Raw genomic sequence first — 17,421 nt, 5'->3', positions numbered from 1 at the left:
CAGTAGGTGAGACAAGCAGAACATGAAATAATTAAAAAATAATTTTGCAAAAATGTGAGAGAAATACATATAGATTAGCAATCAAGAAGCTCAACATTCTTATTCTGTTATTGTTTTTTTTAAGAGAGAGAGAGCATGAGCAGGGGAGAGGGGCAGAGGGAGAGAAAGAGAGAGAAGGAAAGAATCTCAAGCACTCTCCATGCCCAGGGTAGAGTCCAACATGGGGCTCGATCTCCCAACCCTGAGATGATAACCTGAGCAGAAACCAAGAGCTGGACACTCAACCGAGACACCCAGGTGCCCCAATAAATTCAACATTCTTATAATAGAGCTACCAGAAAGGGAGTAGAAAGAAATTGAAGTGGTGGAAATAATCAAAGAAATAATAGAAGAAAATTCCCCAGAGCTGAAGACAGCTATGAATCAGTCTTAAAAGTAAACAAGTTCTCTGAGTACTCAGCATGATAAATAAAGACAGACCTGGGCCTGGAAACATGCCAGTGACATTTTCAAGCACCAAAAGTATATAAAAAATTCTTAAAACTTCTAGGGAACCTGGATGGCTCAGTCAGTTAAGCATCTGACTCTTGCTCTAGGCTCAGGTCATGATCTCATGCTTTGTGAGATTGAACCTCAAGTCAGGTTCTGTACTAACAGCACCAGGCATGCTTGGGGCTCGCTCTCTCTCTCTCTCTCTCTCTCTCTCTCTCAATAAATAAATAAACTTTAAAAAAATTTTAAACTTCTAAAAAGTAAATAAATATAGTTTACCTCTAGAGGATTAGGTTTAAAACTGTCATTAGCTTTTGTCAGCAATGACACTTGTTACTAGAAAGTAATACCGTCAAATTTCTAGGAAAACAGAATGAATTTGTAGTCATAACTCTGTAGCCAAGGGGACTAATAATCAGATGCAAAATCAAAATTAAAGACTTTTTCCAAAATGTAAGAACTCAGAATTTTATCTCCTACTGCTCTGTTTTAGAGAAATTAATTGAGGAGTTTATCTGGTAAAATGTGCAAGAATCTTTGATTGATGAGTTGATTTTTCATGCATGCGCAGCTTCAATAATTAAAAATCAGTAATGAGAATAGAGAGAAATTAAGTTAATCTCTCACGTTCATATAACTAGAACATGTAAGAGCCATATGTAAACCACGTGTGTCAGTCTGGGTTCTTTGGAAAGCGAGTGTCAATATAGAGTGAAAATGCAAAGGATTTATTGCAAGTGGCACCTGTAAAGGGAGAGAGAGAGAGAAGGAGCGGGTGGGGACAGTCTTTAGAAAATGTTCTGATATACGTGAAAGGAAATGGGTAAGAAGAAGGACTGAATAGGAAGACTCATACTGCCATTTACCTCAGAGAAGATCTCTGTCAGCCCCCTGGGAGCTCCCAACAAAGATGGGAGGGGTCCCATCATGGAGGGGTCCTGCGTGGAGTAGAAATGCCCAAGTGCTAGCATGTAGCCGTGCTTGGTCACTGGCTGACAGCTGCCCAGGGAAAACATGGCTGAGCTTGAATGTGCTGTGCACCCTAAATGCACTGTGACTGCAGGCTGTCAGCTAAGTTCACTCCTCACAGAAAGTTATGTCAGAAGGAGGTCTGGGCAACGCAAGTCCGAGGTGACCCCACCATGGCCCGCCTACTCTGGAGTCCATATTCTCAACTCCTGTCGTGTGGGTAATCATTCAAGATGGAGTGATTAGACGGCATGAGGTGGATGAGGATTAAATGTATTTTTTTTTCCATGCTGATGCTAGAATTTCTAAGAATCTACCATTAGGGGTTAGGTAATTTAATATCTTGTCTTAGAAAAGATTAGCAGTACCTTATAAAATACGTTACACATCCTCATAAAAACATGGAGGGAAGAAGGAAGGGAGAGAAAGAGAGAGAATAAATAAAGAAATCCAGCTCTAAAATAGTATGGTACAATTATTGTGGAAAATGAGACAACAACAACATAATTACCTATCCACGTGCAGATCATGTCTAAAAGCACTCCCCAGAAACATTTCTGACCCTATTTGCCTAGGGAGAAGGCAACAGTGCGGCTGGGATACAGAGGGAGAAGACATAGTTTCAATACACAGCAGCTGAATTCCAGGCCGGTGAAGATGTAACCGTGTTACATGATATTTTGACAACGTTGTGAAAAATGAGTGTACGGAACGTTCAGCTCTTAGCAGTGGCTTCAGGTTCAGGATTACTCTCAGAGCAACTGAGGAAGAGATTTCATTTCTTACCTTTTGTCTTTCAGGTCCAAACTATCAATGCTTCAAAACACGATTCCTCACGTTTCCTAAACATGCCTTTTTTTTTTTTTAAGTGAAAATGTTTATTTATTTATATTTGAGAGAGAAAGAGAGAGAGCAAGTGGGGAAAGAGCACAGAGAGAAGGAGAGAGAGAGAGAGACAATCCTAAGCAGGCTGTATGCTTTCAGTGCAGAGCCAGATGGAGGGCTTGATCCCACAAATTGTGAAATCATCACCTGAGCTGAAATCAAGAGTTGGATGCTCAACTGACTGAGCCACCCAGGCACCCCCAAACATGCCTTGTTTTTATCTGTGCCGTCCGCTTTCCTCCATTTCCCAAGGCTAGAATGTGCCAAAACATTCCCCTCCTTCACATCCTGTAACAATTGGCTGCCCCATACTACGAGCCATCATGAAGGTTCGAGGATCTCACTCTCTCTTTCTTACCATGAGGACATCGGTCATAATTTCACACCTGGACCTTCTTTTACCTGTGCCTTCTCCCTCCAGCAGGTATGTCCAAGGGTTGGCCACATGCAGGGAATTAGTCTCCATAGAAATTGTGGTGTGCACTAATTACTGAGTGTCTCTACGGGCAAGCGTGAGTGGAGACACGTCACTATTTCACATATACTTCCTAAAATCTTTCATGTGTAAAATTCTATTTTGACACAACTTTGTAAGCATGATACGAGAAAGTGTGGGTTACCTTGGGTGTCTGCTACGAGCAGGCCAGGGCTCTAAAATCAAGCTGGCACCAAAGAAAGCTTGTTCATTACTGAAAAACTGCAACTCAATATCCCGAAGTTGAAGACATCCTGATTAGGTCAGTGAAAGAGTTGACCAGGGGCGCCTGGGTGGCTCAGTCCGTTAATCGGCCAACTTCGGCTCAGGTCATGATATCGTGGCCCGTGAGTTTGAGCCTCCCGTCGGGCTCTGTGCTGACAGCTCGGAGCCTGGAGCCTGCTTCGGATTCTGTGTCTCCCTCTCTCCTCTCTGCCCCTCCCCCATTCGCGCTCTGTGTCTCTCTGCCTTTCAAAAATGAATTAAAATTAAAAAAAAAAAAAAAAAGAGTTGACCAAAATTGTAAAGGGTATCAAACTTGGAAAAAAGAAAAAAATGCCGTAATTCCTGATGCTTTATGGGTAATGGGAAATATCATTTTACCATGGTGGTGACTGTTTTATCAATATTACTGATTTATTGGGGCGCCTGGGTGGCACAGTCGGTTAAGCGTCCGACTTCAGCCAGGTCACGATCTCGCAGTCTGTGAGTTCGAGCCCCGCATCGGGCTCTGGGCTGATGGCTCAGAGCCTGGAGCCTGTTTCCGATTCTGTGTCTCCCTCTCTCTCTGCCCCTCCCCCGTTCATGCTCTGTCTCTCTCTGTCCCAAAAATAAATAAACGTTGAAAAAAAAAATTAAAAAAAAATATTACTGATTTATTTTATTTTTATGTTGAGTCTTTCCTTCATTATACCACCAAAATTTCTAGCATTGAAAAATGTGCCTTAAACCACTGAGCTGAATTAAAGGGAGGAAAAAAGGGAGTATTACTGGAATTTTGAGTACTAGAACCATAATGTGATTTCACTTACGATGAGGGCTATCTGAAGGAACTCTTAATTCCCTAAGACTCACTCAGATTTTGATTTCCAGACCTTAAGCTTTTCAATACACTTGTAGACTTAAATAATAGTCCTTGGGAAAGTAGTGCTTTCTCTGAGTCCTCTCATGCAGAAAGAAAGGAACCTGGAGAATCATCAGGAGTATATTCAACCCTGATCATATGACCTATCTCATTTAATTGTTCTTTTGGTAAGGCTTTTTTTTCTGTGTTCACTCACCTGCTTTGTTCCCCCAACAATTAATTCATTCTCCCAAACCATCGATATGAGTATCATGAAATAGACTTTATAAGAGTTCATCCTCATATGGGGAAATAGATAAAGCATTCCTTTAAAGAACTTGAGATTTCCCTTGCTGAATTTTTAATTAATAACAAATCTACAGCAGGAGCTTAAGGGCCCTTAGTGTCATCGCTCTGCTCTAGTTTGCCTTCAGACTGGAGCAGAGACATCTGGCGAAAAGCTGGCTGCAGTGGTGCTTTGCTTTCCCTTTTCAAGGGTGTCTAGAAGTGTAAGATGATTTTCTTCCCTCTGATCTGCACTCCTTTCTCAGCTGTGTCAGCTGCACACATCCAGCTGTGCCTAGACCATCCCCAGATATTCCCAATGAGGCAGAAATAATCAGATCCATGGGACAATCTGATGAGCGGATGATGTGCACGCTCACAGCCTGCTAGCTGGACACCTGCGTGAGAAGCGCATTCGAGTTTACAGGCAAAGGTTCATCAGATGTCAGCTTTGGGGGAGAGGACTTCTGCCCTAGCATGGAATGTCTAGTTTATCGGGGGAAAAATACTATTCCCGCTTGGGTGAAAAACCAGCCATCTCTCACCTTCTTTCCTCGTTCCCCGATTCACAGTCTCAGTGATCTCAACTGCTACGGGGTGCTGGAAGAATCCCCCAAAGCATGGAAGGCAGCAGGCCACCAGATTGCTAAGGATTATGTCCCTTAAGAGGGAGGCCGGCCACTGCAGTTGTCCCTTTGTCTGTGCATTCCTAGAAAGCACTCTGCTTTTTGGATTGGGGGTAAAAAATGTAACGTAACCATTATGGTAATTTTCCACTTGGACCTAAACTTTTTGGGTTTGGTCAGACACTAAAGATGCCAAGACCCCAGCCAGTTCCAACTTTCAGAAAACTTAGTTTCCAATTAGGAAATCCCACAGTTGCACATAATTATGTGTGTGGGGACACACACCCACATGTATACACACACACACACACACACACACACACACTTTTTCCTCATACAGTCCTTGAGAAAATAAAGAATAAAATATCTAGGGAAAACTCTTGAGAGAAAAAGAGGTCAACTTACATTTTAATTTCAAAAATGCAACAATATTTCCTGAATTTTCCATGGTCAGCCAGAAAGCTGCATTATTTACAAATAGGAACTGGTGAAACTGACACTTCTATAAAGCTTTTGCTCTATTTTTCTTCTTTAAGAAATAGTAGGGGGCTCCTGGGTGGCTCAGTCGGGTTGAACATCTGACTTCAGCTCAGGTCACGGTCTTGCGGTCTGTGAGTTTGAGCCCCGCGTCAGGTTCTGGGCTGACAGTTCAGAGCCTGGAATCTGTTTTGGATTTTGTCTCTCCCTCTCTCTGCCCCCCTCCCATGCTCTGTCTCTTTTTCTCAAAAATAAATAAAAATTTTTAAAAATTTAATAAAAATACTGTTGGTTTAACACCTATATCATCACATAGCATTTACACAAAATAATGTTCATCTTCGATTGTGTGTGTCTGAAACACATTGGGTTTGGCATTCATTTTGCCAGTGGGAATTCCAACATATTTTAGCATATATATGTATCTTTTTAATCAATTCTATTTTTTTCAGTTTATTTATTTATTTTGAGAGAGACAGAGACAGAGTGCTCACAAGCAAGGGGAGGGCCAGAGAAGAGAGACAGAATCCCAAGCAGGCTCTGCACCATCCAGGCAGAGCCTGATGCAGGGCTCGAACTCACAAACTGTGAGATCATGACCTGAGCCGAGTTCAAGAGTTGGATACTTAACTGAGTGTACCAACCAGGGGCCCCTAACATATTTTTTTAAAAATCCAGAACTCACCATATATTTTCACCCTGCAAAACTAACATAATGCAAGCAATGAAGCGAATTTGAAGCCAATTAGTAAGGCAATTCGAGGGGGGAGAAAGACCTGAGTGACATAAACGCTGGCTTCTCCAACTGATAACAAACTCAACTATTTTCTGTTCACAACATGAGTAAGTAGTTCCCTGTGTTTTTACCAGAATGAGGGATGACTCTGTGTGTGTGTGTGTGTGTGTGTGTGTGTGTGTGTGTGTGAAGAGAGAGAGGGAGGAGGTACTGATGAAAGAGAGAGACAGACCGAGAAACACACACACAGAGAATATGGCATTTGGGTTCAGTAAGTTTTGGTTTCTCAGAAGATATGCCTTCCTACATAACTGAAGCAGAGTTCTTGAAGCCACACTCAGCTGAAAATTCAGATATGCATTTATCATAACACTTGAAATCCAATCTCTGTTCCTTTCCCTTTTTCTTTGTAAAAAGTCATTACCAAACATATTGACTTTGAACCCTAGGGACTGAGAACCAGCAAAATTTGGAACAAGGATAATAGATAACAGGTTTTTGTGAGTTTGCTTCCCTCTCAGTAATAAAGAAAATGAAGAGAATGAGATTAAAGAAGAGAAATAAAAAGTGAGCTGAAGCCTGAGACCAATGACCTCATCATCCCACAAATTAGTCTGGCATACCCTCTTAAATGGAAAATGTCTTAGAATTTCCAGAGACAACTACATCTTCTTTTATGCAGGAAATATTCATCACGTATGACAAAGGGCAGTGATTTTGCGTGATGCTTTGTGCTTGACAAATAACGACCCCAATCACAATGGGAGTTGTCGTTAAATGATAGGTAATGATTTTTCTGTGAGAAATGTGGACTAATACTACTTAGCTGGTCACTGAAGGGAACTTGGTGGGTTTGGCTGCATCCCTCATGCTGTTGGCTGCTGTAGGGTCCTGTCTGCATCGGCAAGGTCAGCCAGCTCCTGCCCAGCACATCTCATGCCCCATTGATTATTTTTGGCCTATTAAGAGATAGAACTCATCAGTCACTTTCAGGAAGTATTAGCTTTCCGGTTCAGATAGCACTGGGCTGTTCTCTTCCTCAGGGAGGTAGAGCGGAGAGGTGCAAGGGTGGCAAATATTCCAGAAAATAAAACCGAATGAGGGACTTCAAAGACAGGCCTCAGAAACTAGCCCAGGCTAGTCAGCAAGAGGTCCTTAATGCCTCCCTCTTCACTGTTAGCATTTCCTGGTTGTCGCACGATGGAGTATTCTGGCTACAATTAATACCTATTTTCCTCAAGGTCACCATGCACTTTTGGGGGGCAATGTAGTTGTTCACATGGGCTGGGAGAAATGTTTATGTAGTGGCCTTTCAAGTGCAATCCAAAAGTTTCATAATCAAATATTTCACTCCTAGGAGATACTCAGATTCAATCACTCAGAGGTAAATGCTGAGAAAGGCATGTTTAAACATCATTCTTAGCTTGCCAGTAGAATATAATCCTTTTTAAAGGCTCATTGAAACCCGGGGAAAAAAATTCCCTGTCACCTATAAACACAACAGCTGCATATAAATCAGGTAAACCAGTCTATCTAAATGAATTGCATGGCTCTGACATGGGAAGAAAAAGAGGTAAGATTTAAAATAGGTGAACATAGTTTCTATGCTTTGATTTAAACATTGTTATTCTCCATCGTTTCCATCTTATATCTTCAAGTTCTCAAATCTTATGCATGCCTTATCATTTTATACCAAGTATAAAATATTTCTGCAATGATGTCAGAGATGACATTCATTATGCTAGAACTCATGCATCTAAATTTTTTAAATTAAATTTTTAAAATTTAAATGGTTTTTCTGGTGTTGTTCCACCACATTTTTCTATGACGATGCTCAAGGGTTTTTCCATCACTTACTACTCATTTCCTACTGTTCTGAATCAAGACATTAAAGAATGTCTTACTGGCCCAAAGAAGGGAGCATGGTTAGTTTTCACTGTGGTTCTTCCAAATTCTCCAGCTTCTTGTGTTCTACTTGGTCATAACCTTTAACTTTCTTGATTCCTGATTCTGTTTTATGTGACTACTTGCAATAAAAAGGTGAAGTAAAATATCCTATTTCCAGGCAGTAGAAATTATATCAATATAATGTACTGAATTGTTTCTAAAATTAATAATTTTCTAGGTGGAAAGAAAGAAGGGAGGGAAGGAGGGAAAGAAGGAAGGAAGAAAAAAGGAAATAAGGAAGGAAGGAAAGAAAGGAGGGAGAAAGGAAGTGAACACTTATAGGAGAAACTATTGAGTGCACTTATTTGAAGGGCAGAAGTCTTATTTTCGACAATAGGAAGCAAACCCTGCAGTCAAAAAATCACTTGTGAAGAAAGCTTTGTTTTTTCTGTTCAAAAATTAGCATGCTAACTCAAAGACAACTTTACAGAAAGCAGAAAATATAGAATTTAGTACATGTTTTGCTATAATATATCATTCTATTATCCACATTTCTGGCAAGCATTAATTCTCAGAGGAAACACAACTGTTGTGTTTTGTTTTTAATTTTTACTGGAGCTTTAAGTTTACTTTAACCTCGACTAAACTAAGGCATTATTAGCTATCACAGAATCCAAAATTGAAATGCATACTCTTCCTCTGTTCTGTTTATAAATGCTTGGCTTGAGTACCTCAAATGTTGAAAAAAATAATAAGAAGAAAAAGGCTTAATGACCTGTGTAGATAAACAGTTTATGCTTAAAAATAAATAGAGGCTGTTTGCATGGGCAGTATTGTTTTATAATAGAGATTTTACTCTCCATTAAGGAGTATAAAGAGCTACCTGTACCATTTACTGCCTGAATTAAGAGTAAGGTGCGATTATACTCAGTGTAAATTAAGATGTCTTGAGAGCATGTAGCTTTAGGTAATACATTAAATTAAGGTTCTCAGATGTGCATTTAATTAAGATATTTAATTTGAAATGTCTGTGCACTTCTTTAATTCCAATTGATTATTAAGAATAGATTTCTTGAGGATATTAAAAAGGTGAGTAGAAAAGGAGGCTATGGAGCAGGATGGCCTCCAAAGTTTACTCAGGACACTGCAATTGTCAAGCAGACACAGTATCTGTCTCGGCCCCGCCCAGCGTGTTCTTCGTGTGATCCTTGGCTGCTATTCAAATGGCAGACTCATGTAAACATGGGCCAAATTGAAAATACTGTCTTGATTGACTAGTGAATATCTTCCCTCAGATTCTCTGGGTTAGTTATTTATTACTTTTGCTTACAGCTGATAAAAGCATTGGTAATATTGCCGGAACCATCTCTCAGAAGGCTTTGTAATGCCCCAATCAGTCAATACTCATTGAGCCCTACTATTTGGAAAGAACTAGATTAAATACACTAAGAGTTAGAGGAAATTGTTTACTAGCATTTCGCCCCCCAAGTAGCTTGCAGTTTAATTAAGAAAACACACGTGCGTATGCACCCATGCTCACACATACACACACAGGGCATTCGCGAGTTAACAACGTGAAACACGTAAATGCGAAGTAACTTTTGTGAAAATTTGAGGAGGTTGGAGGTGGAGGTTATTAACGGTCAAAGATGGCCTTTTAAGTGAAGGGATTTTTGTCCTAGACATTGAAAGAAGGCCCGAGATAATAACAGAAGCAAACGTCTATCGACCTTCTACACCATCTCAGGAATGCTACTCAGTCCTGCCCATGAATTGTGTCTTCTAATCCTGAAAACACTCTAGGATTGCGTGGCTTACATCCCCATTCTATAGATGAGAAAACTGAGGTAGAGGGTGGTTGAATCCCTTGGCTCCAATCCCAAGCCAGACAGTGTGGAGCCAGGACGAACACCTTACCTCGGAAGTCAGCTTCCAGAGGCCTCCACCTTAATCACCTCCCAGGTCTTCTGCATACTCAGAGAGGCCGAGAGACCATGGCAAAGCAGAATGACACTTCTGGAGGACTTCTAGGAGGACTTCAGTGGGGGGAATAAATGGTCCAGTACACATCATGTTCCAAGGAATTGATCAGAAGATATAGTTATAAATATAGGCCAGGGCCAGGGCGAAGACTTCAAAAGGCACATTAAGGTGACGAGGTTTTTGTCCTAAGGCGGTGGAAAGTCACTGAAGATTCTCCAGTTCAGGGCTGGCAGAATGAAAGCACTCCTTTCCAAGGCTTGTTCTGGCACAGAGGATAGAATGATTAGATCCTGTAAGAAATGTTAACACCCATACGTTAGTTACCTACTGGCACCCCCTTTCATTTGTTATTCCTTCTCAAGTCTATGAAACCCGGATTCTACTTGTTTCTTCTCGATGCATAATTTTTTCTCTTTATCTTTTGAGCGAGAGCCTTAAACCACGCGTTGGTTGTTTCTTCTCTGAAACAGGGAGGCGGTGTTTGGATCTCGGAAAATTGTGAGAATCTGGATTCTCTGGGTCCGGATTAAATCTGGATATCGGTACTCACCAACTGTAGGACTTGGGGCAAAGAGGTTAGCCCTTCTAGGCTTAAGCTTTCTCTTTCAAAAGTCAGGAAAACAGTAAAAGGATGAAATGAAAAAATGCAGGTGACACTTTCAGCAAGGTAAGGACCCTCAAAATAATGACAGCCAGCACCGGTTTGCTGCTTCTGTGCAGAGCAGTGCACATGCTGAGAGAGGTCCCCTCAGGAATTCCCCCAAGCCCTTGAGGTCCCTATGGCAACAAGGATCGACCAGGTGAGTTACCTCCCCCAGGTTCACAGAGCAAGTAAAGGATAGAGAAGGGATCTGAGCCCACTTGTTCTGATTCTGAAGCGTGCAATCCCATCTGTTATACCAGGTAGCCTCTCACCTGCTCCTGGCGGTTATTCGTATACTCCCCAACCAGTCTCATCTTTTAGAGGGACTCCCTGCCTCTTCTTCACTTCCTTCATAGCATAACTGCTCTGCATTTTACTGTCTTAAACAGTTTCCCCTCCACTATGTATGTCTGCTGATTCCAGGTCATTCTTCCTAAACTGCTTCGTCCACCACTCAAGATTTTTGAATGGCTTCCTGGCTTCCCATTACCAATAGAATAGCACAATAATCCCCTCGCATGAAAATTGAGATCCTCAAACAGTGTCCCTCTCTAGTCCCTTGGACACAAACTCCCTCTATATCCAGTATGCTCTCTATTTCACTGCTCCAACATTCCTTGACTTTCTAATTGGTAAGTCTTAGCTTATGCCGTTCCTACCCCTAGGCATATCCTCTCTCCCTGGCCATTTCTGTCAAATGCCAGAGGGACATAGACACTAAATGCCTTAAGTCCTTTCGTGAAACGTATCAGGTCATTCCCACTAGATTAGAAGATCCAGAAAGGCAGTGGCTAAGTTTGTGTTGGTCGCCATTAGTATAGTCCCAGTGTCTAGCCTGGTACATAATCAGACAGACAGGTACATACATACACACATATACGTATATACAAATACACGCACGCACACATATACAATAAATGAATGAATAAACAATCATCTGGAGTTATGACAGCTAAATCAATTTACTTTAGGATTTCTTATTTCTCACCCTCAGAAGGGTCCCATAAAGTCTCTGTTTGCAAATAAAGAAGCTGAGCATCAGAGAATTTAAGAGCCTTGTCCAAGCACACTCAACTATCCACTAACCGATCCCAGAGTCTATATGACTCTAAAGTGATTCATACTCTCTTCAGCATGCTAGAAGGATTCTCTACATGCTACACCTTCCCATAGCAGCTGGCAGCATGCAGAAGGACTCTCCCTTCTCTGTCTCTGCTTACTCAGAGTTAAATAAGTATCCTAGACTTGAGGTCCTTCCAGATAACCCTCTTATTTTATATTTGATGATTCTGTATATCTGTCTGTGAGATCCAGAGAAGAACTCTTAAAGCCAAGACCACTTTTTTAACGTTTATTTATTTTTGAGAGACAGACAGAGTGTGAGTGGTGGAGGGGCAGAGAGAGGGAGACACAGAACCCAAAGCAGGGTCCAGGCTCTGAGCTGTCAGCACAAAGCCTGACGGGGGGGCTTGAATGCACGAACCGTGAGATCATGACCCAAGCTGAAGTTGGATGCCCAACCAACTGAGCCACCCAGGCTCCCAAAGCCAAGACCCTTATACAAGATCATAGACTCTGCACACACACACGTCTTTTTACCCCTGCGTCCTCGCTTACCTAATTTCAGGCTTGAAAATGGAAAGCAAGTCTTCTTTCCCATTCTTTGTCATCACAGCTACTGTTTCAGTGCACCAACTCTCAGTGCGAAACCCACAGGATCTATCACTCTGAAAGCACCACACTGATATCTCAGGGAACCATAACTCCTTTCACTGATTTAAGTTTCTTTTCACCTTTACACACCCCAAGGCTACAAAGCCAAACAGATTGCATGAAGCTGGGGAATGGGTTGAAATCTTTGGAGATTAAGGTATTAAGGTCTTCCCTTCTTGGTGACAAACTTAGGACTCAGCCTTGATAGGAGCACCAGGTCTAGTAGAGGCCCTTAGATAGATAGGGAATGGCGTGTTAACCCAGTTATCGACCTAGGGCTGTGGGATGTGCTTTGGAGATATAAGCAGGCTTTAATCTAATACAGGGAAACAAGTAATCTTTAAATTATGGAGACCGTACAAAATGGTTCAAGAAGCAGGTCAATCAAATAGACCCAACAAGTAACATCTGAGCACAGAGAGCATCAGAGAGCATCACAACGTGGCAGGTGGGTCAACTCAGATACAAATAGCTGACCGCCCAAAAGGCAGAGGCCATTGAGTATTTGACAAGAGATGGTGATTTTTTCGTACAACAAAAATCCATTAAGGACACAGGGAAAGAGAAAGACAGAAAGGAGGAGGGCAGCTCACTGGCAGGCACAAACATAATTACAGCTATTACATTTTTTTTTCCTAAAGTACTTACTTGTGGTGCCTCCAAACTAATGTGTTTTTATGTTGCAGCCTGTTGTGATTGGGGCAGGCTGCTTGACATTTGCAAGGTTCCATTGCTATTAAAAAGAATGATGTTATCAAGAGGAAAGCGAGGCGACAAAGCAAAATTAATTAACGCCGCCATCTAACAAAGCAAAATAAATTAAACGATGGTTGACTTGCATTGTGTACTTCTAAATGGTTACTGAGGGAAAACCAAAGCTTTTTAACTCCCTCTGCTCCAAGCTGAGCGCTGTAGCAGAGTGGGCTTCACTGCAATTGAAGGACCCTGTTTGCTCCGTGCTTGCACACAGGCAAGCAAAGGGGCAAGCCATTCATATCCTTCAGTGATAAATCAATTGCTATTGCCTTCTTTGTGGAAGCCAGCAGATGAAACATGGGAGGGAAAGCTTGCCTTACATCTGTACTGTCTTCAAGCACACTTAAAAGAAAGATGATTGGGTTGGCCACACATCTAACAAAAAAGGGGACAATACAACGGATAACTTTTAAGCCAATTGAAATTCACCATGTTTTCAGATTCCTTGGGTGCTGGGATCACAGTGCTCCACCATTTTGCACATGTTGGTGGACCAGTAACAGCCAGAACAAGTTGCTCAAAGCTACCACAACACCACAGTGGTTTTCTAGAAAAGTCCTTGATGGCATAGAAATGAATAGTGTCATAAGTCAGTCACGAACGGAGACTTATAGAGTCTGACCAGAAATCTGCTACATATGCAGAGGGACATAAGACAAATATAAACCCCTGCCCTCAGGGGCTTCTAGTCTGGTGGGAAAGGTGAGATTTGTCAGGCTCAACAAACGGAACAAGGGCATCAGCTATACAAATATGTGTACAGAGCAAGACAACTGTACTGATGCACTTCGAGAGAGACACAAGTAGATAGTTATATTGCCAGATCTAATAGAGGGTTCACATTTTTGGAACTAACATACTGTTTCATATTTCCTACCTATTTCATATTTCTTAAAAGCAATTTAGTCTATATGATAGTATTTGATCATCACAACACAGCTGAATACACAAATGAAAGAATTTAGAATTGGGGCAACCATTAATATTCCCATTTTATGGGGGATTAGTCATAGGCATAGGGAGGTGAAGCTGCCCATGAGATCAAAAAACTAGCACTTGGCTACAATCATGCACAAACTGCTGACTTGTTATAAAATTTAAATATCAGTGAGAAGAGGGAGGTCGTCATGAGCTGACAATGTCAGGGTATTTTGCAGAAGAGAGAGATGCCTGGAGCAGGAGACACAAAGTACTCTAAAGGCAATGGACACAGGCAACCATAAGATCTCTCCTTGCCCTGGGGTTCCAGACTGGGGGAGCCATCCTTAGAGAGACGGTACTAATCAGAGGTTATCATCTGCTGCCTACAATAGACAAGGAAGGTTTTTAAACACTGCAAAAGGTATAACGGGTGCCCATTTTTTATCAGTCATCAAATAGCTGTGATTACTTAATAGGTAACATATAAATTTCACAGAGAGTAAATTTCCAAGTAAAAAACGTACCTGTAAATATTGTCACGTTAATAAGAGGGAGCTTTTCTTAAAGCCCGTACAAATGACCTCAAACCAAAGCTTACCCATGTCTTCATTCCTGAGGATATGTACACGCCAGCCCATTGGTATCCATTGTACCTACTGCCAAAGTAACACTACCTTTTAGGGGAACTTATTTTCGAAGGCTGTCATGCAAGGAAACAAGCTGTAGAGTTTCAATTGCCCTACTGGGAAATTTCTAGAGTTTATTTATAACAAATAGACTTCTTATGCTTATTGCAATCATGGAAAAAAATAGACACATAGTACTTCCAAGTGTGTAGGTTTTTACCTATAGCCAGTAAATCAATTGTTGCTCGAAGAGAGCAAACAGAGATCAGAAGATCTGAACATTAAGAGACAGATTATCGTTGCTAAGTGGCACTCATTAAGATCAACCCATCTGACAGTGTCTTTTAGGAGTTAAAATTTCAGCGTAGGTCATGCTTTCCAGAAACTTGTTTTCTCAAGCAAATATATGTGTATACATTCCATCTCGGACTCTTATCTTCATGTGCGTATACATCAAATATGCAACATAAATCATGTCTGTATTTCTGTACTTGTTTATTTTTTTTATATGAAGTTTATTGACAAATTGGTTTCCATACAACACCCAGTGCTCATCCCAAAAGGTGCCCTCCTCAATACCCATCACCCACCCGCCCCTCCCTCCCACCCCCCATCAACCCTCAGTTTGTTCTCAGTTTTTAACAGTCTCTTATGCTTTGGCTCTCTCCCACTCTAACGTCCTTTTTTTTTTTTTTTTTTTCCTTCCCCTCCCCCATGGGTTCCTGTTAAGTTTCTCAGGATCCACATAAGAGTGAAACCATATGGTATCTGTCTTTTTCTGTATGGCTTATTTCACTTAGCATCACACTCTCCAGTTCCATCCACGTTGCTACAAAAGGCCATATTTCATTTTTTCTCATTGCCACGTAGTATTCCATTGTGTATATAAACCACAATTTCTTTATCCATTCATCAGTTGATGGACATTTAGGCTCTTTCCATAATTTGGCTATTGTTGAGAGTGCTGCTATGAACATTGGGGTACAAGTGCCCCTATGCGTCAGTACTCCTGTATCCCTTGGGTAGATTCCTAGCAGTGCTATTGCTGGGTCATAGGGTAGGTCTATTTTTAATTTTCTGAGGAACCTCCACACTGCTTTCCAGAGCGGCTGCACCAATTTGCATTCCCACCAACAGTGCAAGAGGGTTCCCGTTTCTCCACATCCTCTCCAGCATCTATAGTCTCCTGATTTGTTCATTTTGGCCACTCTGACTGGCGTGAGGTGATACCTGAGTGTTTCTGTACTTGTTTAAATCCATTTCTGTCATTTGGTCTCATTTTCTCTCCTTCTGGGAGAGATTTTTTGTACTAAAATGCATTAAGCTTATCAAATCATTAAAATTTTGGTTTAAGGAGATACAATGATTCTTTTTGTCAAGCCAGTCTCTCTATACGGTATGGGGTTTAAAGTCAGAAGACAAATGTGACCTAGTGTTGACATTTGTAGTTCCTAATTTAGATATTAAAATGCCTTGGTTGAATTACCTGTAAAATGGAAATAAATATTCTAAAGAATTCCTTAGTGGTTTATACAATGAAACATTTATAAATCATCACAGGAAAATGTTAAATAATAATAACAAAGCATTTGTCACTCAGATGCTAACTATGTGTCTCCAATATTTTCATATTCTCAAATGGAAGATAGTACATATTTCTATTTCATGTTTATTTCTACTTTTATTACATTGAGAATATTATGTAACATTTCAATGATTATATTATTTTATAATTACATTTTGCTTAGCCAAAGGTTACAATCTACTAGTCTTATTTAAATGTAGAGACTGTACTTTAAAGAGGCCAATTGTTCATTGGTAGGGGAAATTGCCCTGGAATTTACAATAGGTTTACTATAACCCACCAAATAGAAAGCTGGCTTGTGCTTAGCAATGCTTTACCCCCATCAAAGTAGCTCAACAGTATCTTGTACATGAACTCATTCAAGTGTACATGCACTTATAGACTTTTCTACAGTACATTGTATAATGATGTCACTCACTCGCTCTTGAATTCATTTAACAAGTTTTAATTGAGTGTCTATTATGAACTGTGACTTGCATCGTGTATTAGTTTCCTAAGGTTGCTAATATAAATTACAAAAGCAGTGTCTTAAGACAACAGAAATCCATTCTATCACAGTCCTGGAGGCCAGAAGTCCAAAATCAGGATGTCAGCAGGACCATGCTCCCTTTAAGTCTCTGGGTGGAATCCTTCCCTGCCTTTATCATATCTCCTGGTGGTGGCCATGAATCCTTTGGCATTTTTAGTTTGTAGCTGCTTTGCTCCAATATCTGTGTCTGTTGTTACACAGTATTATCATTGTGTGCCTTCATGTGGCATCTTCCTCTTACAGAGACACCCGTTATATTGGATTAGGGCCCATCCTAATCATGATTACATGTACAAAAAATGAATTCTATTTCCAAGAAAGGTACATGTACAAAAAACATCTTACTTCATTACATGTACAAAAAACGAATTCTATTTCCAAGAAAGGTAACATTCACAGATACCAGGGTTTAGGACTTCAACATATTTGGGTGGGGGGGGGGGGCGGGGAGAAGACATAATTCAACCCACATTGCAAGGGTAGAAGACTGAGTTATACAGACAGAGCTAGCATTTTTCCTTAGTTGATGAACTATGTGATATTTGGATATACAAATAAATATACGAAAAGACATTTTAAAATAATTATGCATAAGTAATTAATATCAATTGTAAGAAGTTCAGTGAAAGAAAAGCACATGTGAAATGGTGATAAAAGTAATAAATGACAGGAATGTACATTATTTGTCCAGCATATAGTACTCGTATCAGGGAAGAGTAATCTATTATTATAGGATGCTCTAAGTCGGGAATTATGACTTAGGCAAGAGT

This window comes from Lynx rufus, unplaced genomic scaffold (genome assembly GCF_022079265.1).
Source record: "Lynx rufus isolate CCGP_SWC_20201006 ecotype Redwood Valley unplaced genomic scaffold, mLynRuf1.p SCAF_6, whole genome shotgun sequence".
Taxonomy (NCBI): domain Eukaryota; kingdom Metazoa; phylum Chordata; class Mammalia; order Carnivora; family Felidae; genus Lynx; species Lynx rufus.
The sequence above is the reverse complement of the archived record's forward strand: the minus strand, read 5'-3'. Positions refer to the sequence as shown.